At 42.0% G+C, this 26783-nt stretch overlaps 1 protein-coding gene across 10 annotated transcripts in view; it reads right to left on the reverse strand.

Annotated features, from left to right (window-relative positions):
• LOC122549160 (neurocalcin-delta) overlaps positions 1–26783 on the reverse strand; it is a 266843-nt gene that overhangs the window by 86787 nt on the left and 153273 nt on the right. For all 10 annotated transcript variants that reach the window (XM_043688508.1, XM_043688506.1, XM_043688505.1 and 7 more), the window contains one exon: positions 23132–23205. The gene's annotated coding sequence lies outside the window, so the exon portion shown is untranslated. The remainder of the gene's footprint in view (positions 1–23131; positions 23206–26783) is intronic.

The following is a 26783-nucleotide window of genomic DNA, read 5'->3' on the forward strand; positions in this document are numbered from 1 at the left end:
TCAGTTCCAGTGCAGCCTTTGTTAATTTCATCACAGTTGTTGTTAGTTTCAATGAAGACATTGTCAGTTTCAATGTCTGCACGGAGGTCTATTGCTGTAATAATGGACACTAATCGCTCTTCCTGAGAAGGAAGATCACTGCAGCCCTGGCTATTAGCATTTTGTATTGAGTCCGTATCAAGCTGTTAGCATTTCTACCAGAGGTGTTGGCTGGACCCAGATATTTTGGTGGGCAGTATACACAACTCATGTATATTCTCTCCCCCACACGCCTTAAACTAATCAACTAGGTTGTGAGTGTGTTGTGCTGGCATTCTGGTGGACCCAGGCAGTGTCTGTGTTTGCTCTGCTGTCTCTCTCCATATTGTGGTCCAGCAGCCATCTTGTGGCCAACCTGTGGCTCAGCGGCCATCTTGTGTGTCCGTGTGCCTGGTGTCACCCTGCCCAGTGCCATCTCTCACTTCACAGCTACTACGCAGTTGAGAAAACTTGTTCCTTTTGGTTCTCAGACCTCCTGTGGAATTGCTGAACATCTGCAGGGCTTTTACATTTAGAAGCTTTGTAGGTTTTGTTGCATAAAAATTGCTGTCTCTGCTCCAGCTCTTAACTATTATATTATTCACTTATTTCTGTAGCAGAAACATACAGTATAAAATATGTAGTCTCTGATTCTGCTAATTTGAATAAAACTTTAACAAAATAAATGTAGAGTCCAGTAATACACATACTCTCTTGGGATTGCAACTGTAGAAACAATAGATGCAAAGGCACACTAAAACAGGTTACCAGCCTGTTAGGAAAAACTGAGGACTGCAGATGCTGGAGAGTCAGAGTCGAAAAATGTGGCACTGGAAAAACACAGCAGATCTGGCAGCATCCGAGGAGCAGGAGGGTCAACGTTTCAGATATCAGCACTTCATCAGGAATGTGGAGCGAGAAGGGGATCTGACAGAGGGTGGGGGTTGGGGGCTGGGTGGAGATAGCTGGGAAGGCGATAGGTGGATGCAGGCACCGGAGTAATAGTAATTGGTCGTTGGGGTGGATGGTGCGGACAGGTGGGAAGGAAGATGGACAGGTAGGTCAGGCCAAGTGGATGGTGCCGATTTGGAGGGTTGGATCTGGGTTAAGGTGGGGGCGGGAGAGGAGGGGGGGGGCAGATCAGGAAACTGGTGAAATCAACATTGATTCCATGTGGTTGCAGGGTGCCAAGGTGGAAGATGAGGTGTTCTTCCTCAGAGCATTAGTTGGCTAGGATTTGGCAGTGAAGGAGGCCCAGGACTTGGCAGAGTGGGAGTGGGAGGGGGAGGGGGAGTTGAAGTGTTAGGTCACAGGCCAGTGGGGTTGATTGGTGCATGCGTCCTGGAGATGTTCTCTGAAATGTTCCATAAATTGGCATCCTATATCCCCAATGTAGAGGACACCACACCGAGAGCACCGGACACAGTAGAGGTGGTGTTTTGGAGATGCAGAAAAATCTCTGCCAGATGTGGAAGGATCCTTTGGGGTCTTGGATGGAGGTGGGGAGAGAGGTGTGGGCACAGGTTTTACACCCCTTGCGGTGGCAAGGAAAGGTGCTGGGACTGGAGGGTGGGTTGGTGGAAGACGTGGACCTAATGAGGGAGTCGTGGAGAGAATGGTCTCTGCGGAATGCAGATAGAGGTAGGGAGGGAAATATAGGAGGGAAGTGGTGGGGTCTGATTGTAGGTAGTGGAAGTGGCAGAGGATGATGTGTTGGATCCAGAGGTTGGTGGGGTGGAATGTGAAGGATCGGGGAGTTCTGTTGCGATAGGGGTGGGGTTCAAGGGTGGATGTGCAGAAGGTGTCCATGTACATAGATCCCTGGAAGTTGCCACCCAGGTTGATAGTGCTGTTAAGAAAGCATACGGTGTTAGGTTTTATTGATAGACGGATGGCGTTCCAGAGCCATGATGTCATGCTGCAACTGTAAAAAACACTAATGTGGCCTCACTTAGAAAACTGTGTAGAATTCTGGTCACCCCATTACAGGAAAGATGTGGAAACATTGGAAAAAGGTGCAGAGGAGATTTACCAGAATGTTGCCTGGTCTGGAGGGAATGTCTTATGAGGAAAGCCTGAGCGACTTGGATCTGTTCTCATTGGAGAGAAGGCAGCTAAGAGGAGGATTTAATAGAGACCTATTAGATGATCAGAGGATTAGATAGGGTGGACAGTGAGAGTCATTTTCCTGGGATGATAGCATCAGTTTGTACGAGGGAGCATAGCTGCAAATTGAGGGGTGATAGATTTAAGACATATGTCAGAGGCAGGTTCTTTACTCAGAGTGGTAAGGGCATGGAATGCCCTGCCTGCCAATGTAGTAAACTCATGCCACATTAGGGGCATTTAAACAGTCTTTGGATAAGCATATGGGTGATGATGGGATAGTGAAAGGGGGTGGGCTTAGATTAGTTCACAGGCCAGTGCAATATTGAGGCCCGAAGGGTCTGTTCTGCGCTGTATTGCTGTAAGGGCAGAGGTGCAGGTAGAGGAGATGCACTGGAGGGCATTTATGACCATGTGGGAGGGGAAATTATGGTCCTTGAAGTAGGAGACCATCTGGGATGTTCTGGAGTGGAATTGGTCCTCCTGGGAACAGATGCAGCGGAGACGGAGGAATTGGGAGTAAGGTATAGCGTTTTTACAGGATGGTGGGGGGGAGGGGGAAAGGGAGGTTTGGAGGCGGTGTAGTCCAGGTAGCTGTGGGAGTCAGTGGACCTATCGAGGGAGTCACAGAGGGAATGGCCTCTGCAGAACGCAGATAGGAGTCAGTGACGTAGATGTCTGAGTTGAGTCAGTCATCGAAAATGAAGACAGAGGTCCAGGAAGGGGAGGGAGGTGCCTGAGCTCATCCAGGTGAACCTGAGGTCAGGATGGAAGATGTTTGTGAAGTTGATGAACTGTTCAATCTCCTCATAGGAGCAATAGGTGGCGCAGATACAGTCATTGATGTCTCTGAGGTAACGGTGACCAAAGGGGTAGCCATGGGCACCCATATGGGCCCCACAGCTATTCCTTCCTCTTCGCTGGGTACATGGAACAGTCCATTGTCCAGAGTTACACTGGCATAATTGCCCACCTTTTCCTCCGCTACATTGTGTTCCCTCAAAAAGGTTTAACAGTTCATCAACTTCACAAACACCTTCCACCCTGACTTCAAGTTCACCGGGACCATCTTGGACACCTCCCCCTTCCTTCTGGACCTCTCCATCTCCATTTCCGGCAACCGACTCAATACAGATATCTACTTCAAAACCACCAACTCCCACAGTTACCTGGACTGCACCTCCTCCCAGCCCCTCTCCTGTGAAAACACTATTCCTTACTCCCAATTCCTCTGCCTACACCACATCTGCTCCTAGGTGGACCAATTCCACTTCAGAACATCCTAGATGGCTCCTACTTCAAAGACTGCAATTTTTTCTCCCACGTGGTCAACAGTGCCCTTCAGCGCATCTCCTCCACTTTTCACAACTCTGTCCTTGAAACCCCCCCTCTAATCGCAACAAGGATAGAACCCCCCGGTCCTCACATTTCACCCCACCAACCTCCGGATGCAACGCATCATCCTCTGCCACTTCCACTACCTACAATCAGACCTTACCACCAGAGATATATTTCCCTTCCTACCTCTATCTGCGTTCTGCAGAGACCATTCCCTCCATGACTCCCTCGTTATGTTCACGTCCCCCACCAATTCACCCTCCATTCCTGAAACATTCCCTTGCCACAACAGGTGTAAAACTTGCACCCACACCTCCCCCCTCACCTCCATCCAAGGCCCCAAAGAAACTTTCCACATCTGGAAGAGATTTTCCTGCACCTCCAAAGACCTCTACTGTGTCCGTTGCTCTCGATATGGTCTCCACTACACTAGGGAGGCAGTACGCCAACTTGTGGAATGTTTCAGAGAACATCTCCAGGACACATGCACCAATCAACCCACTGCCCTGTTACCTAACACTTCAATTCCCCCTCCCAATCTGCCAAGCACATGCAAGTCCTGGGCCTCCTTCACTGCCAAATCTTAGCTAACTTACTCTTGGAGGAAGAACACCTCATCTTCTGCTTTGGGACCCTCCAACCACATGGGATCAATGTCAATTTCACCAGTTTCCTGACCTCACCTCACCCCACACCTTATCCCAGATCCAACCCTCCAATTTGGCACCACCTTCTTGAACTGTCCTATCTGTCCATCTTTCTTCCCACCTATCAGCTCCACCCTCCACTCCAATCTATCACCATCACCCCCCTTTCCCCCAGCCCCAACTCCCTCCCATTTATATCTCAACCCTCTTGGACCCCACCCCCTCATTCCTGAAGAAGAGCTCATGCTTGAAACATCGACTCTCCTACTCCTCGGATGCTACCTGACCGGCTGTGCTTTTCCAGCACCACACTTTGTGACTCTGATCTCCAGCATCTGCATTTTTAAAGCTTTCTCCTTCAATTCAGAGACGGATTTAAATAAATTACCATCACTATTAAAAAGACACTTATCAAATAAAAAGTTAAAGCATCTGTGACTGTCTCTAACCAACAGTTCAAAAAATTTCAACCAAGAGTAACTGAGAAATAATTTTTAAAAAAGTTTCAAAATAAGTGGCAATTTAGTCATCTTTCTAGGATGACTTCACAATTTGATATTCACAAGTATATATTGAAAAATTGCAGGCTTCAGTCCATGATTAATAAATGGAGAATCACAGTTGATGCTCTAGAATTCCAACCTTCTGTGCACTGTGTTTTTTTGAGTATCCATTCTTCTTGAATACGTCGTATAGGTGGTTCTCCTCTGTTTTTCGAAGTTCGTCTGTGCTGCAGTGTGTGGTGGCTCGTTGGAATAGTGTTCTGATACAGCTTCGTTTATATGTGTTGGGATGACTGCTGGTGTAGTTGAGTATTTGGTCAATGTTTGTTGGTTTTCTTTATACGCAGGTTTGTAATTCTCCCTTGTCCTTTCTTTCTACTGTGACGTCCAGAAATGCAAGTTTGTTGTCAGTTTCTTCCTCCTTGGTGAACTTTATGCCTGTGAGGGTGTTGTTGATGATGTTAAATGTCTCTATCTTGTTTCGTTTTGTGATGACAAAGGTGTCATCTACGTAGCGAACCCAGATTTTTGGTGTGATGATTGGTAGGGCTGTTTGTTCTAGCCTTTGCATTACCGCTTCTGCTATGAATCCTGATAGCGGAGATCCCATGGGTGTGCCGTTGGTTTGTTTGTAGACTATGTTGTTGAAAGTGAAGCGGGTGGTGAGGCACAGGTCCACTAGCTTCATGATGTTTTCGTTGGTAATGTGAGGTAATGCTTCACTTGGAGGTTGCCACTGATGATGTTACCTAGCCAGGTAATGAAACGTCTGGATATCAAACCTACAGCTCAGAGAGCAAACCTACACCCTAAACCTCAACCTGAGCTACAAACCTTCACAAACCTTGCTTTTTAATATGAGCTACAAGCAATCATACACTAGAATACAAATTGAAACTGCTCAGTCCAGATTGGGTTAGAACCTAGATTTTAGAGGTTTATATCAACAATTTATTTATATCCACAATAACACATGCATATCTTAAAGTAAGCTTTAAAAATATTCTTATTTATGCATTGCTGAAGTGCAGCCAGTACTAAACACCGCTCTCATATTTAATACTTCATCTCTTGGCCACTTGTTTAACAGGGTTCATCCCACCACAGGATTGGCCCGCTGCCCAGGACTTTTATCATAGCTTTGTTGGACTTGAATGGTCCCTCACCCTTTGCATTTTGCAAAAGAAAACCTTAAAAGAAAATTAAAAGAGAAAAAGCATCCCATTAGTAAATTAGTAACCAATATGTTACTTCTAATGACTCAAAGGCCAACACAGCCCCTAATCTTGTGTATTTCCTGATTTTCCTGCACTGAACCTCATCCCTTATTCAGATTGCAACAGAGATTTCAGATTTTTCTGTAAATTTTACAAATGCTAAGATTACAAAGAAATTTTGATCAATTGGGTCAATGGACTGAGGAATGGCAGATGGAGTTTAATTTGAATAAATACGAGGTATTGCTTTTGGTAAGAAGGACAGGACCTATTCAATTAATGGAAGGAAATTTGAATCACAAAAAGACAGCTGGTTAAGGCAGCGTTTAACATACTTGCCTTCATTCTCAGACCTTTGAGTATAGGAGTTGGGAAATCATGTTGAGGTTGTACAGGACATTGGTGAGGCTTCTGGAGTACTGCGTGCTGTTCTGGTTGCCCTGTTATAGGAAGTATACAATTAAACTGGAGATTTACCAGGATATTGCCATGAATGAAGGGTTTGAGATATAAAAATAAGAAAGGCTGAGACCTTTTTCACTGGCACGTATGAAGTTGAGGGGTGACCTTACTGAGGTTTATAAAATCATGAGGGGCATATATAAGGTGAATTACAAATGTCTTTTCCCTAGGGTCAGCAAGTTCAAAACTAGTGGGCATATTTTTAAGTCTTTCTCCTCTCATCTTAAAAAGGACATGAGGAGCAGTGTTTTTTAGACAGAGATTGGTTCTTGAATGGAATGAACTACCAGAGAAAGTGGTGAACGCCGGTACAGTTACAATGTTTAAAAGACATTTTGATAAGTTTATGAATAGGAAATGTTTGGAGGGATATAGGCCAAGAGCAGGCAGGTGGGACTAGTTAGTTTGGGAACATAATCGGCTTGGACTGGTTGGTCCAAACGGTCCGTCCCATGCTCTATGACTCTACTATGATTAATGAAACAAGGCACCTATAGGTTCCTTAGCTTATTGTCTTTTTTCCCCCAAAATTAATTTATTCATAGCCTCTTTCTGCACTACAGGGATTCTGTGATTCAAAGTTTTTAATGAGAAATCTCCCATTTACTAGCAATCAAGATGTGGCTTTTATTTGATGGCTCCCAGCAAACAAGTACTTAACTGTGCAGGACATGAAACAATGTTTCAGCAAAATTCTTTGATTTAATTGTTCAAAAGGATTTTGTTTAGGGACCTGTTCAATCTTCATATTGTTCTGGTTGATAGGAATTGTCAAGTAAAAGGGTTACTTTCCAGGCCTTGAGGAAATCCCTGTTAACCCTTTCATATCTCTATTATGCCATAAACCATCAAACACGGTAATATCCTGTACTCAACATGAGTTGGTCTGCTATTTGAGAAGTTGTAAGAGTTCACTACAAAAATGGAGCTAATCATGGTTTACTGTCTACACCCATACAAGAATCTGTGCATGATTTATGCTAAAATAAAATTTCAAAACTACATTTAAAATACAATATCTTAATGTTGTTCAGTAATTTTTGTACGTGGGAAGGCTAGAACAGATTTCCATGCACTTCCTTTCTTTGTTAACATTCATTAGAAACATTAAACAAAAAATCCCATAAAAATGTACACATTGTTAAAAGCTTACAAGCAAAATTACGAACATTACAAAAAGATAGCCTGTTAAATTTCTGGTTTACTTTAGCACTTTTGGACAATAGATCTAGCCTCTATAATTTTGAGCCTTACGTCTTGCACTGAAACACTTACTTTCAAACAATGCAATTGTCACACTGGGATTGACAGGTAAAGGTTTTAGACACATAAAGCTAGGCTAATAGTGACTATGTATCCAATACCAATTATTGTAAAAATCCATCTTGCTCACTTATGTCTTTTACAGAAAGGAGTCTGTCACCCCTACCCAGTCTAGCCTATATGTGATTCCAGGTCCATAGCAATGTGGTTGACACTCTACTCCCAAGCAGTTAGTGATTGGCAATAAATGCTGGGTTAGCCAGCAATGTCCACATCCCATGAATGAATTTGAACAAATACTGTTTTGGGCACAGGTTTGTACTCCATTTACATGTAGGCATCACTACTGGTCGTGAACCTGATTAGACCATACACACTTTTTGTAAAGAATTAGACCTTCCCTCCATTCTTCGTGGGCCCATCTTGTCATTTAACAGTTCTGAACAGTCATACTGGACTGGAGACTCTGTTTCTCTCTCCTGATGAGATCCTGCTGCATTTTGTTTTTATTTAAGTTCTCCAGGATCCACAAAATTTTGCACGATTCCGGTCATTCTGTCTGAACTATTTGAAAGAATAAATGTGGTGGTGGGTGGGATTCTAAGAGATCCTAAAAAGTCAGTTGAAACCTCTGCCTCGAGTATTTCTCCTTTCTTGCCCCAGAAGGTGTTCAGAAATGAAGAGATGGATTCAGATCATGTAGAGGAAATCAAGGGCCAAGTGCTGCTGGTGGCGGAGGGCAGAAGATTCAACTCCAGCACTCCAGGTTCGTAAATCATATGCTGTGTTTTTTTTTGCCTTCTTTTGAGCTTTGTATTTAGCAATACCAGTTAACTATCCTAACAACCTCGCTTGGAGCTTTGAGCCAATTAAGACGGAGCACCACTCCCGCCCACGCCAAGTCAGGGCAACAGTCACGTGGGCAGCTTTCAACAGTGACGGTGGAATCTGGCGCGAGCCGGACCGTTAAAGCTGGCGCGCGGCCGGAATGCGTCTGTCCTTTAAAGCAGACCGCTCCCAGCTCCGGCGAATACCCCCCCCCCACCCCGTGGATTGAGTTATGTACATACATTCACGCATTCCTTTAGCTTTCAAACACTCTTGCCTCCCATCCCCCCCACCCAACCTACATTGCCTCCCACTTAACCGTCACTCGGAAACAGCAGAATTCCAGTCTTTGTTCTTTATGGATTCGGCCTCCCGTCGGTTGGACCTGATTAAAACGCTCGACTGGATTCCGTGTGAAGACCAGAGAGAGCCTGGGAGTCACAATTCTAAAGGACCCGAAACAGGCTCTTCGCCCCCTTCATCACACTCTCTTTGCAGCATTATTGCGAGATCAGTCCGCGGCTGCAGGGATCTCATTGGGGTGTGATTAGCACATTTCCCCATTGTGGACCTGTGATTGATAACGGACCATTCACCGTCTTTGTGCAGAGATGGAGACTGCAGCTAAGGATTTTCTGCCAACCCCGTACATTTGTTGGTTGTTGGGGATAGGGAAGATTAATGCCGTCAAGTTTCTTAAAGTACAGTAAAACAAAGGGGTCCTTCACTCTCCAAAATATTGAAGTGGCCAAATTTGAATTGCAATGAAGCGCGATAAGTTGAGTACAATGAGTTTTACAAATGCATACAAGGTGCAATATTGGCTGCCAAATATGTGATGTACTTTTACTCAAATTTCCTTTCTCCGTTTCATCAGCTAAATTATTTTAACAAGTTTTTAAAAATAAGATTTTTTCATCACATTATTTTAGAAGAGAAAGGTACTTGCATCCTGTAGTTATAATCCTTTTTAGGATGAAATTCATGAAATCTGTTAAAGTTTAACGTGATATTATTAAAACATATAAGATCCTGAGGGACTTGATAGGGCGGATCCTGAAAGGGTGTTTCCCCTTGTGAGAGACTAGAACTAGGGGACAGTTTAAAAATAACAGTGGCCCTTCATTTAAAGGCAGAGGGGAAGAGGATTCTTCTCAGAGATTTCAGAGTCTTTGGAACTCTTCTCAGAGACTGGTGGAATAATTGATTTTTTTTTAAGGCTGACGTAAAAAGATTCTTGTCTAACAAGGGAGCCAAAGTTTAGTGGGGATAGGCAGGAATGTGGACTTTAGGTCACAATCAGAGCGGTGATGTTGAATTGTAAAGGGAGGTGTAAGGGCTGAATGGCCTACTCCTGCTCCTAATTCACATGTTTATAAAAACAGTCAAGAATCACAGTCTATTCCACACACAGAAAAGACTAGATTAGATTCTCTACAGTCTGGAAACAGGCCCTTCGGCCCAACCAGTCCACACCGACTCTCCGAAGAGTAACCCATCCAAACCCATTCCCTACAGTGTGGAATAGAACAGAACAGTACTAACAGAACAGTAATTGAAACGGTCAGTAATCTGTCGACTAAATTGACAAAATCTTGCCGAAACATTCTCTGGTAAAGCCAATTTTTGCTACGTATGTGGCATTACAAGTGCTAATCCTATCATAATTCCGAGAGTAAACCTGAATAACATTAAGTCATTGTAAAAGGCCTATGGTTGACAGCTTGTTTGTTTGGGTAAAGTTAATCGCATCGTCACAAACATGTGGTTATGATATTACAGGTTTTGTGAAGAAAGCTAATTTGTCTTTAAAACGGACAGACATAGTTTTCCAAATTTCCTGAAAACTTTATGTATCACTCCTATTGCGGGATTCAACTACAGTCAAAAGACGATAAACTATTATTTTAAGAGTCAGTCATAGAGGACCATTACAAAATTCAATGGGGAGATTCAAGGCCTCCACTGGCCCCTCCCTGCGATTAACTCTTAGTGAGTCTCAGAGATTGAAGACACAGAAAACACTTATTCAATTACCCATTTATTGGGTTCTATCAGCACGAGAGATTAAAAAGGAAGAGCAGTGATTGCAATGTAGTATCCAACTTATAAAAATGCCATATATGGTGTAAAACATTACATCTCTTAAACTCATTCTCCAACACGTCTTCATGTTTCAGAGAAGGTAATACGTCTTTACAGATTATAACAATGAGTCTCTGACATAAGCTCTCCAGTCTCCCAAGTGGCAGGCCTGCATTTTCCTAGATAGTTTTGACCATTTAAAATTGATGTGAGGGACAAATAAGCAAAAGATACACAGCAGGATGTGAGATTTTACAGTTGCGTTTCCAAAAGATTTGGTCTCAGACTACCATGAAATTGAAACAACTGGTGGCATGGAGTTGGGGGCAATGGGGAAGTCCAATCATTGTTCAGATTTCTTGCTTTCAAGTATCATTGTTAATTACTTTGGCAGCTCAACAACAATTAGATAGTTCATGGTTCAGTTTTCTGACCCAAGTGAAATGTTTGTCCAATTGCTCGGTTGAAACTCAGTGAAAACAGGATCTGCTCATCCTTTATAATTTCGCAAGGTCAAAGCCTTTTCCAAATAAAGCAGTACTGGATATTTCCACAACATGTGCTGTGCCATGATTTAACACCTTGGAGTTTTACTCAGTAAAATTTTAATGAGGAAAACCATTTTAATACAACGGAAGGTTGATGGTCTCTATTCACTTACATCTTCCACAAATTGAGTTTCAACTTTTAACTGGGCCCAATATGAAATAAGAAACAGCAATCTGGAAAATCTACAGTCATTTTATCTTGGCTAATTATTAAAACAGAAAAAAAAAGTGTGAATTTCCTGGATGGCTGTGAATGTTCAGATTTAATTATAAGGGAGAAAGTGAGGACTGCAGATACTTGAGATCAGAGTCAAGAATGTGGTGCTAGAAAAGCATAGCTGGTCTGGCAGCATCCAAGGAGCAGGAGAATCGACATTTCAAGCATAAGCTCTGATGCAGTTCAAATGTCAAAGGTCACATGATTTACAGCAGCAATTTTAATAGCTCACTTATGTACAAATGTTAAAAGTATTGACTGAAAGTTCATATACATGACACTTCTGTACTAGGCATGAGACACTTATTTTTCTTGCTTTCAATTTATTATCTACAGGAATAATAATTTGCTGCTATTAATCTTTTTCTGTACTGTCATTTGACTTATTTTCTGTGGTCCTTTAAACCTTCAAACTATACATGCTGTGAAACAATGTCCTTGCAGACTCCTTGTGGGCAGAGGTGAGTGAGGGAAATGTTCCTCATTCAAAGAGACCCAGTATTCGAAAGGGATCCAGTCAGTGTCACTGCTTGGTCCATGGTGTTGAAGCCTTAGCTGGGTGTAATACCAACAACCGTGCTGCCCTCCGTGGTTCTGCCAAGAAACAATGAGCTCCCATTCAGTGGGTGGACTAGTGGATGGCCCACCACTGCCCAGATAAGTGCTTGATCAGGAGATCTTCCCAAAAACACAACGCTGGGCTCTTTCCAGATCTAAAGCTGCTTTGCCTCTATTAAATACCACCCAAATGTAACTACAATGCACATTGTAATAAATTCTTTATAAAGCAATTAACCAGGTGTGTATTTAAATTGACTGCTAATGTGATTGATTGCGTATGATAGTTTTGTGAAAACACTTCTTTCACAGCAAATGGACAAAGCTTATGAGAACAACTGACATTAGGCATAATATTTATAATTTGTCAACTATTGGACCACTTCAGTACCCAATGTAAAAGCAAACTGCAGCAGTTGGTGGAAATTGGGAATAAAGGCAGAAAGTTCTGGAATTACTCAGAAGGTAATGGTGCATCTGTAAAGAATGGAACAGAATTAACAACTCAGGTCAATAATCAGGTTGCAGATCCCCACCCCATTGCTTGTCATCATAGCAGTGGCCATGGTGGAGACCATGGCTAGTGGTGTGACTGAAAGAACAGAATCACAATTGTCCATTTGAAAGGTTTTCATATTGCACTTGCTTCTCATCCCCTAACCTCTTCTGAACCCCAAGCTACACAACAAAGCAAGCATATATCTCGTTTTCCCCGGATTCATTCATTGGTATCCTCCCTTTGTGTCTTTCTCCTTTGACATATACTCTATCTGTACATAGGCAGGCAATGATACAGGAGTGTAATTAGAAAGAGAGAAAGAGACTGCTGACGATGAAACACCATCATTTGAGCTCAGAAATCACAGCCACCAGCTCAGGTACTGTGTGTGTACAAGTAGTTCTCGGATAACGTGTGTTCTAGCAGCATGATTTTCTTATAACGTCACTCAGGAATTATGGATAGATATTTTTGAGATTGTTTACCTCTGTTCACAATAACGCAATTCCAGTAGTGATCATTTCATGCGTTTCGTTCTGTAAATACGCCAAAGCTTCCACGCTGTTCTGCATTTGTGCCGGTGTCAGCTGCCGACAGAGCAGTTTTCTGAGAGAGATACATTGAGCAGCTTCCTGTGAAAGGTACACTACTCCTAGATTATCTTTTTTTTGAAAAAATGGAGGGGCACAGTGACAAGAATGTTAGCAAGAAGCGTCCTGGTGATAAAATTGAGGGCAGTGAACACAAAAGAAAAGCTATGACATTGGAAGAGATGCTAGCTATTATAAAACATTTTGAGCGTCAAGGAAATAATATGTGACGTAGCTCACTTAACAGGAATGAAGGAGTCTATCTTATGCACCATGATGACCGTCTGTCCCTGTATTAACAATATTTTAAAATGTCGTGTTAAATTTAGATCATAGACTCCCTACAGTGTGGAAACAGGACCTTCGTCCCAACAAGTCCACATTGACCCTCCAAAGAGTAACCCACCCAGACCAATTCCCCTATATTTATCTCCTGACTAATGCATCCAACCTACATATCCCTGTACACAGTGGGCTATTTAGCATGGCCAATTCACCTAACCTGCACATCTTTAAATTGTGGGAGGAAACCCACGCAGACAGGGGAAGAATGTCTGTATGGAGTTTGCACAGTCACCAGAGGCTGGAATCAAACCCAGGTCCCTGGCACTGTGAGGCAGCAGTGCTTACCATTGAGCCACCGTGCTGTCTAATTTACTTTTGTTTCGTTGATAAATATGATTTATACTTTCATTCAGGCTGTGCTTTACTTTGTGTTAGACTTTTGAGTGATTTTTGAGCAATGATGAGTGATTTTTTTTTGCTGGTTTGCCCCTAACCCCACTTTTCCCATAGGCTCCATTATTTATATTAAGCGATTTTCTGAGGCATGGTTTTGCTGGAATGCAACTACAGATTTGGAAAACTACCTGTACTTTAGAGAGTAGTATGAAGATAGTATCAGCACATGGTGAGTCAGTGAGCTCAAGCAGCCAACAGTCAGGGCAGGGGCAAGAGTTGCCAGTTCCTCGGAGGGTGAGGTTCACACAAGCCCTTCTGTGGAGAATTTGGATGATGAGGGCCACGATGGGACAGCATGCAGAAAAATGCTGATGGGCATAGACCATATGATTGTTTAAAAGGGCTTACAGTTTGTTCTCAATCCCTCAATTCTAAGATTCCCTGTTTCCATTCCTGCAACTTTATACATTCACATTACCAACTTGCAGCCTTCACTTACTCACAGCTAAGCAGCCTCTCCATTTTAAAATTCTCATTCTTTATTTCAAATTCAGGCAAGCTCTCGAATAACATAATAGTGCCATTCCTGAACATCATCCTGCTAACAAAACCATGTTGTTGGAAACACATTCCTGCAGAAACCCATGTAAATACTGTATTCATGCTGATTCCCAAAAATCATCCGACAACTTTTAACAGAATGGATCTATTCATGACAAAATGAATATTGCCTTCACTCCCACAACTAGGTGATAAAATTGATCATTTTCATTAGGGAATAAACCTTGTTGTCCCATCCTTCATTGGACATTTGAACTAAGGATCATGTTCATTACATTCGATATTTGCCACTAGCTACAGGCAATGTGGGGAAAATAGGGAAGTTTGGAAAAGTCCCAGACTTAGCTTGATAGGTTGGAATAGTGAAGGTAAAGACTTAGAATAAAAGCACTGCTTTTTGTGAGGTAGGAATATGTCGATCAGCCATGAGAGGTCATCTCTAGCATTGCATATACATCTGTAACATACTGGTGATCCACATATATCACATTATTTCAATAACGTGCTCATTTGCAATAATGAGTAGTAAAGTAAAATCTGCATTACGGTGTAACTGCTTTTTACAAAACCACGTTAATTGCGGACTATCTGTTCCTCCAATACCTTGACTCACCTTAACTCTAATTTCCTACAACTTCTCAACTCTCCAACCGTAAGTACGCTCATTTAATTCTTATTTATTAATTTCCAATTTTAAATGCTTCACCAGAGGGTGTGCTTTCAGCTACAAATGTCCTAAACTCTGGAATTCAAGCCTAAATTGTTCCTCCTCCCTACCTCTGTTTCCTCCCTTAAGATACTCTGTAAAGCCTTTTTTTCCTAGAGCATCTGATAACCTATCAGAATCAAATTTTCTTTTATGACACTCTTATCAAGTCTCTTGGGACTTGTAACTACATTTTAGGTGGTATAAACAAAAGTTGTTAGGACAAGGGCAAGTCTAATTAATGTTCAACACCATCTGTTGCTCTGATATTGAAAGATTATGCCTCATTGCTTTGAGGAATTACTGCAGAATTGTGCTCCCACATTGACTGTGGCCAAGACAAATGGCAGCAGTCGGGAAGACTCATTGAAAAGCTGATCTTTCTGGTTGACAGTCTTAAAATTATCCAGTGAATTTTGTTTCTCGTTGCCATTAGTTACATGTGTTAGAAGGCGGTGGCACAGGAGCAAAGTGAAATCAGCTTTAATGGTCAGGGCAACACAGATATGACAGGTTAAGCATCTGGTATGTCATTATCTCCAAGTTCTCTCTTAATTACAAATGTTCTTTTTAAAAATTGTCAAGCTAGTAGTAGTAGTAAAGGTTAACATTTTCATTTGTTCACCTTTGCTCAGTGCCTGGTGTGGCATTTTCTGCGAACTGATAATCTGTCTGCTTTTAAGCAACAGTATTGTGTAGATCTTGTAACATAGATACTGCATTCTGATGCGCAGCCGTGTTACACTCTTCTCAAATTACACTTGTTATTTAGTCTCATTCTGTCATACACGGTCATGAAGGCTATAAACAACAGCAAGATTGAGTCAGGGTTTTCATCAACTATTGTACATAGTCATGAAATTTTCAAATAAAATCAATGGTTGCATCTAATATTAACTAATAGGTCCTAAATAGGCCAGCATGGTGGCTCAGTGATTAGCACTGCTGCCTTACAGCACCAGGGACCTGGGTTCGATTCCAGCCTCGGATGACTGGCTGTGTGGAGTTTTGCACATTCTCCCTGTATCTGCATGGGTTTCCTCCCAGAGTCCAAAGATGTGAAGTGAATTGGCCATGCTAAATTGCCCATAGTGTTCAGGGATGTGTAGGCTAAGTGCATTAGTCAGGGCCAAATATAGTATAGGAGGAATGGGTCGGGGTGGGTTACTCTTCAGAGAGTTGGTATGGGCTTGTTGGGTCAAAGGGCCTGTTTCCACACTGTAGGAATTCTATGTATAAAAAAAAATCATTTCCCCTACTTATTGTTTATACAAGTTTATACATTTGAGGATTTTGTTTGACAAAGAATCCATGCTACATAGCATACCATATAATCATGACGTTAGATGATAAATGCACAGGGAAATCCATCTACAGTTTGGCACATGCAGCACTAAACTAGCAAACCTCCACTCAAAGGCCATTGTTATCAACATGGAGCATTCCTGGGTCAGATACATGACAGGCCAATGAAAGCCGATTGTACTATTCTACACATAAAAACATGCCTTAACTGAAAGTTAAAATGAATAATCCTACTGCACCAATGCAAATTCTTACACATCACACAGATTACTGACTCTGTGTAGCTACCAAACAGGCCAATTAGTCAAGAATTTTGGACAGTCTTTGAGACCAACTATTCACGTCATAAAACTATCCAATTCCTTCAAAATGGCAAACATGTCTCAAAACCAAAGAATCAATTTTGAAGTGCATTCATAGTTACTAAGTAAGCAAATGAGGCATGAAGCAAGTTCCACAATTAGAAAATTAGGTGAATGGCCAGTTAAATGTGTTGATTTACCAATTTTTCATCTCACTTAGGCATTGGTTGGTTTTGAATTTATGCATTATATTTGACATTGAGACTTTAATGAACACTTTGACGTGGTATGAGGGGGCCTGTTCTCTCAACAAACTGGGGTAAAACTGTTTGAATTGATTCTCTGTATAACTTTTACAAGGCTGATAAAGAACAAGCACTTTTTGAGAGAAAGGAGATATTATGATTTTTCTTCTCAGAATAGTAAGTTTTGTTATTTCAAGGATAAATTAAAACAGTTATATTTGTTCAAATCAGAATACCCCACTGAAACAATTCAAAATTAACATCTGGTGATAATGCAAACGGATAGTAACCTACATTTATCTTGCAGAAAATGAACATAATATTTTATAGCAAAGATTTTTATTGTACTCCAAAAAGTGCTCCAATTCCTATAAAGACAAATGTCAGCAACATAATGTGATCTAATCCTACCCTCTGTTCATTGAACAAGATCCACTCCTGCCCTTTGCCCATTGGATTGGATCTACTCCTGCTTTCAATCATTGGGTCTCATCCTCTCCTGACCCTTGACCACTGGGTCTCATCCAATCCTGATCCGCTGTCATTTCTGTAGGGGGTCCTTTAGAGGTAGAGGTAGAGGTCTTGTGTAGGTGGTCATGGATTCAGATTACACTTGTGTCAAGTCCCACCTCAGGAAATGATGACCACGAAGTTATGTCAGAACACTTACAGATGGATTGATAACACAGCCCATCAAATGTGCACTACCATTCAAATCATGGCTGATATGTTTCTCAATTCTATTCTCCTGCCTTCTCCCCATAACCCTTGATCCCCTAACTAATCAAGAACCTATCTATCTCTGTCTTAAATACACTCAACAACAGGGCCTCCACAACACTCTGCAGCAATGAGTTCCACAGATTCACTACCCTCTCGCTGAAGAAGCTCAAGTCATTTCTAAAGGGTCATTCCCTCACTGAAACTGTACCCTTGGGTCTTATTCTCTTCTACGAGTGGAAACATAGTCTCTATGCCCACTCTATCCAAGCTTCTCAATTTTCTAAAAGTTTCAGTGACATCTCCCCTTCATTCCCCTCAACTCCATTGAGTACAGACTCAGAGTCCTCAACAGCTCCGCATACAAGTGCTTCATTCCCACAATCATTCTTGTGAACCTGCTCTGTCCTCCTCCCAGGTCAGCACATCCTTCTTTAGATACAAAGCCCAAAACTGCTCACAATTTTCCAAATGCATTCTGACCAGAGACTTATGCAGCCTTAGCAGTACATCCCTGACCTTGTATTGTAGTCCTCTCAAAATGAATGCCAACACTGCATCACCTTTCCTAAGTGCCAACTGTTCCTACATGTTAGCCTGAAGTGAATCTTGAACTAGGACTCCTAAATCTTTGTGTTTCAGATTTCTGAAGCTACTCCCTACTTAGAAAATGGTCTACACCTCTATTCTTCCAACCAAAGTGCATAACCTCACACTTTCCCACATTGTGTGCCTGAACACACACATCAGCCGGTTTCGTAATAGTTTCTACCCTACTGTTGTTAGAATACTGAATGGACTCAAACTCTTAACATTCGCCTGTATCTGGGTTTTTGTCGCTGTTTACCTATTATTTACTTATCTATGCTACCATGCTAACCATGTGATCTGCCTGTATTGCTCATAAGACACAGCTTTTCACTGTGCCACAGTACACATAACATTAAATTCAATACAATTCAATGTATTCCATCTGCTACCCCTTTGCTCACAATCCCATCCTGTCCAAATCTTTGTGCAGCTTCCCTACTTCCTTAATACTACCTGTCCCTGCGTCATCTGCAAACTTAGCAAATTTAGCAATAATGACCTCAGTCCTTTTGTCCAGACTCTTAATTTATAACATGAATATTTCTGGTCCCAATACTGACCTCCGCAGATTTTCACGAGTCACCGCCTGCCATCCTGAAAAAGATCCTTTTATCCCCACTCTCAGCTTCTGCAAGTCAGCCAATCCCTTATCCATGCCAGCATCTTGCTCCTAACACCATGGATCTTTATCTAATTTAGCAGCCTCCTGTGTAGCACCTTGTCAAAGGCCTTCTCGAAATCCAAATAGATTGCATCCACTGGCTCTCCTAACTTGCTTGTTACTTCAAAGAATTCTAACAGATTGGTCAGGCATAACTTTCCCTTGAACAATACCAGTGCAAAGTATTCATCATGACAGATGTGGATTTACCCTCAAACAGCCAGCCTCAATCTACGACCTGACGACCATATCCTGCCAAAAGCGTGTCCGATTGCAGCTCCTGTCAGAATACATGGATCAGTTGGAGGGCAGTTGGACACACTTAGGTACATGCAGGGGCAGAAAGCATCATAGACAGGAGTCTTAGTGGTGTGGTCACACTAAAAGTTTAAGGCAGATAGATGGGTGACTGCTGTAAGGGGCAGGCAAACAGTTCAGGAGTCCCCTGTGGCTATTCCTGCGACTAATGGTACTAATCCCTGGTACTCGTGGGCAGCACGGTGGCACAGTGGTTAGCACTGTTGCCTCACAGTGCCTGAGACCCGGGTTCAATTCCTGTTTCCATGCTGTAATGTAATCTAATGTAATCTAATCTAATATATAATTTGGATCATGGTGTTGGTGTGCAATGAGGGGGTGGGGGGGCGGGGAATGGGTAGTGGCCTGTAGCCAAAAAGATGGCACTACAGCATGCTCTGTTGTATACAGGGAGGGCTAATGTGCAATAGTCATAAGGGACTCCATACTCAGGCGCACGGATAAGGCATTTCTGTGGCCATAAACAGACTCCAGGATTCCTCCTTAGTGCCAGGATCAAGGATGTCTCTGAGCAGGTACAGAACATTCTGAAAAGGGTGGGCTGGGGGTGGTGCAATTGGTACTAATGACATAGGCAGGAAGAATGACGAAATCCTGCACAGGGCATTCAGAGAGAAAAGTGAGACCTCTAGGGTTGTAATCCTGGGATTACTCTGTGCAACATGTCAGGGAAATTAGGAATAGAAAGACAGTACAATTAAATATGTAGTTAAACAGCTGTTGTATAAAAGTGAGGGCTTCCAATATATGGATCATTGGAATGTCTTTTTGGGCAAATGGGACCCATACAAGGAGAACTGGTGTTTCTAAACTGGAGGGGCACCAGTATCCTGGGAGGTTTGCTAGTGCCGCTAGGGAGTGTTTAAATCGTGCAGCAAGTGGGTGTGGCAATGCGCTAGTACTGCTGTGTCATTGCCAGAGGCCCAGGTTTGATTTCAGCCTTGGGTAACAGCCTGTGTGGAGTTTGTACATTCTCTCCATGTCTGCGTGGGTTTCTGCCAGTGCTCCGGTTTCCTCCCAGAGTCCAAAGATGTGCAAGTTAGATGAATCAGTCATGAGAAATACAATGTTACAGGGAATAGGGTAGAGTGCTCTTTAGAGGGTGGTCAGTGTAGATTTGAGCCTGGATTAGTACAAACCATTATGCTGTTGTAACAATTACAGAGACTTGATTGCGAAAGGGACAAGACGGAAAACCTAATGTTCCAGGATTTAGCTATTTCAGGTGAGATAGAGGGATGTTAAAGAGGTGGGGGAGCTGAGTTACTGATCAATGAGAATATCACAGCTTTACTGAGAAAGGGTGCATCCAGTGAGGCCATATAGAGGCCTTAGGAATAGGAAGGGTGCAAACACTTTGATGGGCTTGTACTACAAGCCAGCAGGAGACAGAAGCACAGATAGCTGTACAGATTTTGGAAAAATGTGAAAACAACAGTATTATTCCCATATACCCCGGTACACCTTTACCACCAGGGGCTTGGGTGGGGGATAACTTGTTAGGTACATCCAGGAGGATTTCTCGAAGCACTATGTAAATAGTTCAACCAGGTAAGGGGCCATATTGGTATTGGGGAATGAGCCCAGCCAGGTGATTGAAGTTTCAGTGGAGGAGCATTCCAGGAACAGTGACCACAATTCCATAAGTTTTAAATTATTTATGGATCAGGATAAGAGAATTCCTCAGGTGAAGTACTAAACTGGGGTAAGGCTAACTCCTAAAATATTAGGCAGAAATACGGATTGTAGATTGAGGCTGGCTGTTTGAGGGTAAATCCACATCTGTCATGATGAATACTTTGCACTGGTATTCACAACAGTGAAGGGCATAGTGAATGATGAAGCTAGAAGAGTACGCTGATATTCAATGGCATGTCAATATAAAAAAGGTGTCAGGTATTTCAAAAGGCATTAAGGTAGACAAGTCCCGAACGGGAGGGGATGTTATCTGGTTTAGAAGATATTAGCAAAGAGGAGAGATTAGACAAACTCCATTTGTTTTCACTTGAATGTCGGAGGATGAGGGGTGACCTGATAGAGGTTTACAAAATTATAAGACGTGGATAGAATGGGTCATCAGGGTGGATATGTCAATTCCAAGAGGACAAATGCTTACAGTAAAAGGAGGAAAGTTTAAAGGAGATGTGAGAGACAAGTCCTTTTACACAGAGGGTGGTAAGTGCTGAGAACATGCAGCCAGAGGAGATGGTAGAAGCTGATACAATGACAACAGGAATAGAGGGATACAGTTCACGTGGAAGCAAAAGGTAAGCTGTTCTTTGTTCTTTTTCCTTTAATAGTGGACTCTAAAGTCTTACCGATGACTGAAGTCAGGCTAACCGGGCAATAACTATTTTGTTTTCTACCTCCCTTCCTTCTTAAATAGGGGTGTTGCATTAGCCATCTCCCAATCCTCTGGGACCCTCCCTGACTCTAGTGATTCTTGAAAAATCACCACTAATACCTCCACAGGAGGAGGAGTCTTCAGTACATTTGTCGTCAGGGCCAACAGCTTTTGCAGTATCCAAATCCTCCAACCAATACTTGATATCACATACAGTGAACAGAATTGGCTAAAGTCTGGGGGTCCACAGGAGGAGGACGAGATGGGTCATCTACTCAATACATCTGGCTGAAGATTGCTGTGAATGCTTCAGCTTTAGATTTTGCATTAATGTGATCGTCTCTTCCATCATTTAGGAAGAGAGTATTTTAGATCCTTCTCCTCCTCCAGTGAGTTGTTTAATTATCCACCTCTATTCACAACTGGATGTGGCTGGACTACAGAGCTTAGGTCTGATCTGTTGATTGTGGGATCACTTAGCTCTGTCTATCACTTGCTACTTATATTTTTAGTTATGCTAGTAGTCCAGTTTGGTAGCTTCACCTTATTTTTTTTTTTAAGGTATGCCTGCTGCTACTCGTGGCATGTCCTCCTGCACTCTCCATTGAACTAAGGTTGAGGCCTGGCTTGATGATAATGGTTGAGTGGAAGATATGCTGGGTCTACATGAGGTTGTAGATTGTGGAGTACAATGCTGCTGCTGTTGATGGCCCACAGAGCCTCATGCATACCTGGTCTTGAGTTGCTGGATCTGTTTGAAGACTGTCCCATTTAGCATGTCTTTGTTGTTAGCTTTACTCAAATTATCATACTGTTACTTCTGATTCCAGCATCTCCCTCTCAAATTGCAGGATGCATTATATCATATAATGGTTACTGCCCCAGAAGGGCTCCTTCACCTCAAGTTCCCTGATCAGGTCTGCCTCATTACACGTCACCAAATCCAGAATTGCCTGTTCCCTACTGGGCTGTGCCACAAGCTGCTCTAAAAAACCATTTCATAGACACTCCATGAATTCTTTTCTTGGGATTCGCTACCAAGCTGATTTTCCCAGTCCACCTGTATGTGGAAGAATTCCCATAATGGTTGTAATAGTGTTTTTCTGACATGCCCTTTCTACCTCCTAAAGGTATCTTCTGCCCTACGCCCTGACACGTGCCAAGGGGCCTAACATGTAATAATTAATCGCATTAGACAGCAGCGCAACACTTGGCAGGCATCCAATGTCAGGGTCCCAACTCCAGAGCAAAAATATTCAGCCTGTGCTCTCTGCTATCACAATTCAAACATAGGGAGGGATGTTCTGTTCCAGTCTTGGGGAGGGCAGCTCAAGCTAATTAATGGGTCAGTTCCCTCAGGCAATATGGGGAGAAAATCAGAGAGGAAGATCTAACATCCTTTATTTTCTGAAGGATTTTTCTATAGTAGTCATATGCAATTAAGAAAAAAAAACAAGCATCACATGTTGGCAAATCTTAAATGTTGCTAGGTAACAGTGCTCTGAGCTCAATCTTGTCAATGTCAATAAAACTTTCCATTGAAAATGTGTTGATTGCAAACCAGAAACAAATAAGAAATATTCCAGAAATGTCAAGTATGACTTGTAGGGATTATATATAATCCAAATTGTATCATTTTAAAAGGTGAAAATCAAGAAATAGAACCAAAAATAATGTAGTTTTTTGCCTTGACTCTTGATACACCATCTATCAGTGTTTAATATTGATGTAGAACATTCAATAGATATGCAAGTCCTCTAAGTAATATTTGATCATCTTTACATTTTACAATGACACAAGACCAAATAGTATACTTACCACTTCAATAGGAATCTACAGCAGGTCTCCCACAGTCACCGAAATTCAGTCACAAAATGCAACACACCAATATCCTGCATGACAAAATCATTCTAAATTAGCGGATGCTTAACAGGACCAACATCAATTACACTGATACTTCCAAAATATTGCCTCATAAAGCACTGCATACAAATCCCGTATACATTCAAAGTACTGTACTGAACAAAAGGTTAACATGATTACCATTAGAATTTCATAGGACTACAAAAATGATAATATATTCTTAAAGTGAAAAACTTTGTATGAGACAGGGATTAAAACAAATAGGCCAGACTTTGCCTAACAGAGTATCCAAAAGCACTTGCCAATAAATACACATTTCCATCTGGCCTTCAGCTAAAACATTTTGCCTATTAAGTCATTGAAGGAAGAAGCTGAGAATGGTGTGCAAAGTGAACACAGCATCTGGGCAGTGAGTGAATAGGACAATGAACTGAATATATCTTCCTTAACCAATAAGATTTGAGGATTAGGAAATAAATTGAAAAGCGGGTATATTGAAGCAAGATCATTCAATGTCAAATCAGCAGTAAAGGAAATAATGAGAGGAAAGGAAAGATTGGGATTAAGATGGAGTGTGAGAAAACTGCCAGAAACAATAAGTAATATTCCACAATTTTAAATCTCCTGAAACAAACTGAAGCGGAGATACCACGTAATTTTCAGGGCCAAGGATCTTCCTAATACTCACTTGGTGTAGTAAATTCAAGGAGCAATTAAATGGGTAAATAAAGCAAGTCCCCAAAACAAGGAGGGAAGCTAATAGCAGAACTCAGACTGAAACTTTTGGATTTGGCAATTAACCATGTATCTCCCCCTCACTGGTGCAGTACCATTCGTTGATAAACAACAGAGAATATCATTAGCCTTACTTTTATTTTTACAGCCAATACTGGGCCATTGCCTCATCATTGTCTCCATTTACAAGAAGCATTCGCAACATATAACTGGCTATCTAGACATTTTTCATGCTCCAGGAGTCTTTAACAGTAATTCTACAAAGAAGCTGGATAATGGTGACCATGGAAACACTATTTCGGAGCAACATTATATTATGTTATTAAAGTCAATATTTCAATGTGAGATCGTGTGTGGTTCCAGGGTGAACACTGAGAAGAGAACAGAGAACATCTCCATCTTTAATCTTTTCCCTAACCTGGAACCACTGAGCCATTCATTGGTGGGACCCACACTCCCTTGCTCCACAATGTAAGTAATTTTTTGCATACTTAAAACTCATCATGAAGAGACTGCATGGATGCAATATCACCTACTCAACATTTTGTTTCGAAGGCACAGAAATAAAAATATTGAAATGTGGCCATTCGATTCAAGTGCTCTCTAGAGTCAACTTATTTCAAGTGAAAGAGTATTTTTGTTGTTTTAAAGTATGTATATGAATGTAAAATCAGGTCTGTATTACAACAGAGTAATGCACAATGCCCTGATTTCTAGGCAACATTCATCCCAGTACTGCATTGTAGAAGACAAAACCATCCTACAAAATGATTGAACCTCTTCCAGCATAGGGAGAATGGGGAGAAGAAATTCAGGAGTCACCATTTGACCATGGTTCTCGCCCCAATCATTCTGGATGGCAGGCAGAAGCAGCATTTCAAGCCATATGAGAACACTGCTGGGAACCCAAAGGATCACCCTTCAGCAGTTTAGGAAATGATAGCTGAAGGTGGACTACTAGCCGGAGAACATCATTAAAGGGGGTGGGGGAGGCAAAGGAAGTCTGCTCCAGGGAGCCTCAAGGTCTTTCCAATTGGTCTTCAGGCGCTCTCTTATTCCCTTCCAATTCTTAAGGTAACAGCAAAACCAAGGTAGTTGCTTTCTTTCCGCCAATTATTGTTTTGGGCCCTCAGCTTCTCATGTGGCCATATTGGCCTCACTCCTGTCTGCAAACATCTTCCCTCACTGAGTAAAGCAGTGTAAACAACACATACATTCCCAAGTTGTGAAGTTTCCTCTTGTTTTAAAAGGCCAGGAAATCAAATTCTCACCCAGTGCATAAAACTACTTCCATATTTTGTAAGTAGCCGCCAACTTTTCTTGGTTTATTTTTCAATCCCCAACTTAATTAAGAATTGTTTCACTTTTCCACAGAATATTAAGGCTTGAATAAACAAATCATGTACCAAAATGATTTGACACAAAATGTTTCCAAGTAGTGAAAATATCAGAGTAGGGGAGAGGGTGGGGTTGGGAAGTTTTGTTTCAAGTTATTTCTGCTTGGTGCAAAAAACTGTAATTGTTGCCTACTCCCTGATGTACCTCATTGAAACCTTACTCATCCATAGCTAAAACTCAAATGCAAATTTTATCAAAATAAATTCACCCTCTTCCCACTCTCTCCTCCCCAATTCCCGACAAGTTAAACTTCCATTCTGTGACTGTTATAGAAATAAAGTTCCAAAGCAGCCAAAAACTCAAAACTTAAATGGGATAAGTGGCCGGGGGCTTTGCAACAATGAAGGGGCAATCAATATAAAAATGGTAGATATCACCAACAACTGGAAGTCCCACTCTGGTGTTGGACACATGAACATATTGTTCTTTTTTTTTCCATATGGTGGACCAGGCCAACATTTGCTGCACATTCTCTAATTGCCCAGAGAGCTCATAAGAAACAACCACATTACTGCGAGTAGTATAGGCAAGAGATACTCGATGCTGACCTCCAGCATCTGCAGTCCTCACATTCTCGTAGCATAGGCTAGACCAGGTAGGACTAGCAGTTTCTTTCCCTAAAGCATATGAGAGAAGGAGATGGGTTGAAAGTGACTGATCCTGAATCCTCTGGATTTAATACTCTAGTGACAACAGCACTAGGTCCTCACCTCCTTGCAGGCTCCTGCTGTGGATGTAGCTGTCCACATGGATCAGATGCGGATTCCACTCATATCACATGTTGCTGACTTCAGAGCACGAAAGGACAGCATTTTTGGAGACTGTCTCTTATACAGCTTGAAAAAGTCTTGCAACACGCTTGGTACCACTTGGGAGTGCAGCCCCATGGATCTCCTACTAATCAGGTCATCCCAGCACAGCTGTACAGAGGCAGACCTCCAGGATCTGGAAGCCTCCACTCTCCTTTCCAGGGTCGCCAATCCAAATGCCAGGGATTCCAACCAGCCAGAGCGAGAATCCCAACTGGCAGTCATTAGTTTGGCCACAACTGAAGCTACAGTGAAGTATAAGGACTATGTCCTTGGATTTTATGTTTTTAAAGACTGGGAACTGAAATGAGAAAGAGCTGTTTTAAAATCAACGTTTAATCTGCGGGGTAGCTGTAGTTTTAAACGCTATTGCAGGTATCATGTAAAACAGAATAATTGAACTTTGAGTTACAGAAAATTTCAAGCTGAGGGTGACGGATGCAGTTTTACTACTAGCAGCAGGAAGTTGTTTGATCTATGGACTAGTGATCAGTTGCCAATGACAGACTACTTGCCTGCAAACAACTGTGATTGGTTCTCAGGTAACTTGGAGCTGGGAACAACTTGTAGAGGCAGAGAAATGTTCAGGTGTCCAGCTCAGGAGTAGTCTCTCTATTCTCTGAAGTCAAGTAAATGTAAGCTTGAAGAAAACCAGTTTATCTTTC

This window comes from Chiloscyllium plagiosum, chromosome 4, assembly GCF_004010195.1.
Source record: "Chiloscyllium plagiosum isolate BGI_BamShark_2017 chromosome 4, ASM401019v2, whole genome shotgun sequence".
In the NCBI taxonomy this organism is placed as follows: Eukaryota; Metazoa; Chordata; class Chondrichthyes; order Orectolobiformes; family Hemiscylliidae; genus Chiloscyllium; species Chiloscyllium plagiosum.